Here is a 3,855-nt window from a genome sequence, read left to right as displayed (position 1 = left end):
GCCCAACTGCTTCATCGTCTCACGGTGAGGGTATCAGGTACCAACGAAGCTCATCTTCCAGAAAACCTTGAATAGTTTTGCCGGAGTCTCCACTTCCTTTTGCTTCAGCCTCCACGAGGCTTGGCGTGTTCTCTCTCTCTACTCCTCCTCTCGCTCACGGTTCTCTTCCTCTGAGTCTCGATCCTCTTCCTCAGCTGCTCTCTCAGCTACCCTCTCAGCCTTCTTAGAAGCCGGCCTCTTCCCTCTTGCAACCGCAGCTCTGCTCCTTGATCGAGATGTTTAGATCTCCCCTTGCTCTTCTCAACCAGCATCAGAATTGACCTTCATGGGGTCGGTAACAGTCATCTCAGAAGCAGACAGATCCCTACGTTGAGGAGATCGGCGAACAGCACTCGCCATCAGACTTGATGAGCGAACTCGATGGTCTACATGATCGGTTGCTCGAGCACCGGATCGGATGGTGGATCGGGTTGAGCATCGGGTGGGTGAAGCAAAACGTCCAGCCAGCGGTTGGGAATGCGAATCGTTTCCTCTCCCTTGGGATTCTCGAGGTTCGACGGCATCACCTCCGGTTGTAGCAACGGTGGAGGTTGATCTTCTTCCCTCCCTTGGTAGGTTTTTGTGTGTGGCTCAATAATTGAATCCTTGAGAAGAAAAAGCTAAGCTTCGAGGTTAATAGGATTAGTCCCAAAGAAAATCGAATAAAACTTGAGATTGAGAGAGAATAGAAAGTATGAAAGCTAAAAGCTCTAGGGTTGAGAGAAGACTTATCGGTGATGCTGAGGGAAAAAGGTTTCGAAACCCTTAAATAGAGTAGGGCTAGGGTTTTGGGCTTCACCAAGAGTGGGCTTTCTTTTGGAATTCGAACTCCACTCGCCACCCGAGCAGGGACACGATCAGACGCGTCGAGTACGGTGTCGGGTTGAGCCTCGGGTTCCCCAATTCCTTTTTACTCTTTTATTTATTTTTTATTTTTTTAATAAATAAACATGCAAAAATAGAAAATAAGTTAAATCAAATAAATCAAAATTAAAGTACCTTTGGGACTTCCTCCCAAGTGAGCTTGTTTAAAGTCACTAAGCTTGACTCTTTATGTTCTTTAAGCATGGGATATTTTAGGGAGAGGTTTTGGAATCCTCTCCACTGTAGCAGGCTGGTTCAACTAATTCTCCAGGTTCTGTCCAGAGTCCAAGGCAAATGTGGTGTTGACTTCCTCAAGATGATTGACTTTTCTCTGCTTTGTCTTAGTGGAAAAAAGCTTGACCATCAATGGTTGGCCTCTTAATCCCCTTCTTCACATAAAACTCCATCTTGAAGTGCTCACCATGCTCTATTCTCATCTTTCCTTGCTTCACTTCAATCACAGCTCCTACTGTTGCCAAGAATGGTTTTCCTAGGATCAGTGGGTTGTCTGGTTCTTTATCCATATCAAGGATCATGAAATCAGTAGGGACTTCCACTCTTCCAATCCTGAGTCGCAGGTTTTCTAGGATCCCAATAGGATGTCTGATTGTTCTATCAGCTAGAACCAGATACAGACTACTCGGTTTAAAATTGGTGAATCCCATCTTGTAGGCAACTGACAGCGGCATAATGCTAACTGAAGCTCCAAGGTCACACAAGCAATTCTTGAAAATCCGGAATCCTATCGAGCATGGCAAAGTAAGAGCCAAGGTCCTCCAATTTTTCCTCGATTCGCCATACGCTCCTGAGAATCTCAAACCCAATCTCTTTGACAGCCTCCTTAACCTCATTCTCCAGCCGAGCTGCCTCCTTGGCAGATTCCTCTTGAAGTTCGTGTGGTGGCAAAAGCTTAGGAGGTGGAGCTTTGCGCTTGGCCATACGCTCTGAAAGCGCCTCCAGTTGGATGTCAAGTGCAGCATTGAACCTTTCCTCTAGCTCCCCTTCCTTTGCTACAGGTATTTGAGGTTGATCTCTCATCTCAACATCTACTCGATGTATCATTCGATCACCATCATCGGGTAGGTCATCGGGTTTAGCCTCGGGTGGTTTTTTGATTTGTGATTCTCGAACCAGTGCTCGATCATCAACTCGATCTGTCTCCTTGGGTGAAGGCTCGGGTTCATACTCGGCCTCGTTTATCCCATAGTGATCCATATCCTCCCCATCTTGAACATCACTGTCCTCAGTGAGGTAATCCTCATAGTCATCATCAAGGAAGATGGCTTGGGCAGTGGCATAATCTTTAGGGTTCTGAACAGCGTTACCTGGGAGCTGGTTTATCTTCGGAGCTGGTTGGTTGTTGTGGTGACCCTCTAGGTATCTCAGCTTAGTGTTGAGCGATTCGTACTTGGCGTTCAGATCATTGTACCCTGAGTCGATCTTGTTTCGCATCTCTGCAAACCGTTTTGCGATGTCAATAGGTGCTGAAGCCTGATTCTGAATCATTTGCTGAAGTAGGCCGTGTAACTCAGCTTCTTGTGATTGGTTCTGCGGGACTTGTTGTCGTTGGAATCCAGGTGGTGGGTTGTAGTTTCCAGAGTACTGCTGCTTAGGTGCACAGCCTTGATTGTACTGAACAAAAGGCTTCTACTGGACCTGGTTCCCTTGAACTGCAGATGAGTAGGTTTAGTCCTGAGGATTGGCAACATTCGGCTTTCGGTAAGACAGATTCAGATTCAGCTTGTAATTGTTGTACCCTTTTTTGTAACCTCCCTAGTTGTTGATGTAGTTGACATCCTCTATTTGCACAGTCTCCCCATCTTGTTGTAAAAACTGCTCTTCCTCTGATATGGCATGAACATGCTTCTGTTGGCTGAGTAGTTTATCAAGCTTGTCATTAAGGGCTTTCATGTCCCTCTTGTACTTGGCATCTTCCTCTCCTGTAGATTGCACAGTGCAATCATACTCCTCATTGTAATTCCCATCAGACTGAGCCAAGTTCTCCACTAGGTCCCAACCGTCATCAACATCCTTGTTGAGGAAGTTACCATTACTTGCGGTGTCCAGCAACATCCGTATCTTGGGGACCACTCCTCTATAAAGTGTACTCAGCACTGAAGCATTGCTGAAGCCATGATGTGGACATCGGGTAGTGTATCCCTTGAAACGTTCCCAAGCTTCACTGAATGTTTCATTGTTCTTCTGAACAAAGCCAGAAATGTCATTTCTCAGCCTTGCGGTTCTTGAGTTGGAGAAGAATTTGGCCAGGAATGCCTTCTTGCACGCTTCCTAAGTGGTGATGGACTCCTTGGGGAGTGATTTTTCCCAGATGTGTGCTTTGTCTACCAAAGAGAATGGAAAAAACCGGAGTTTGATCCATCCTCACTAACTCCATTTATCTTGGTGAGGCTATAGAGCCTATCAAATTCATCCAGATAATCCAATGGGTCCTCCATTGGCAATCCATGAAATTTGTTACTCTTTATCATCTGGATGAGACTACTCTTGATCTCAAAATGGTTGTTCTGGACATCAGGTGGCACAATTCCTTGCCTTTGAGTGTGAGCAGATGGAGCATCTCATGCTCCTATGTTGGTCCTTGCTTGAGGAGCTGGTGGACCGTTTTGATTGTTCATCGTCTCCTCAATGATTGCTGGTTATGGTTGAACTTGTTGGTGTCTGAGTAGCCCTTGTCTGTCGATGTTGTCGATGAAAGGACTCAGGTTCTGGCTACCTATGGATCGTGTTTGTATGCACATGTAGGTGTCCGAGTGTGTACACGAGGGTCAACTCAATCCAGGTGATCGAGTGACGGGTCGGGTGGTTGCTCGGGTTGTACCTGAGATTCAAAAAAAACAAGAGCGAAAGCAAACAAGTCAGATTCCGAACCAATATAAACAAAAGAACTTGATCTAGCAAGTGTTGAAATCATAAACGTAGCAAAATAAACAC

The 3,855-nt window shown here is 45.9% G+C and overlaps 1 non-coding gene across 1 annotated transcript; it reads left to right on the top strand.

Moving 5' to 3' along the window:
- Window positions 1–3,031: 3,031 nt before the first annotated feature.
- LOC147926459 (small nucleolar RNA R71) lies at window positions 3,032–3,138 on the top strand. The gene has a single exon (XR_015583047.1). It is a non-coding gene; the product is annotated as a small nucleolar RNA R71 (small nucleolar RNA).
- Window positions 3,139–3,855: the final 717 nt, after the last annotated feature.

The sequence above is a fragment of the Camelina sativa genome, chromosome 15, assembly GCF_030686135.1.
Source record: "Camelina sativa cultivar CO46 ecotype springtype chromosome 15, ASM3068613v1".
Lineage (NCBI taxonomy): Eukaryota > Viridiplantae > Streptophyta > Magnoliopsida > Brassicales > Brassicaceae > Camelina > Camelina sativa.
The sequence above is the reverse complement of the archived record's forward strand: the minus strand, read 5'-3'. Positions and strand labels throughout refer to the sequence as shown.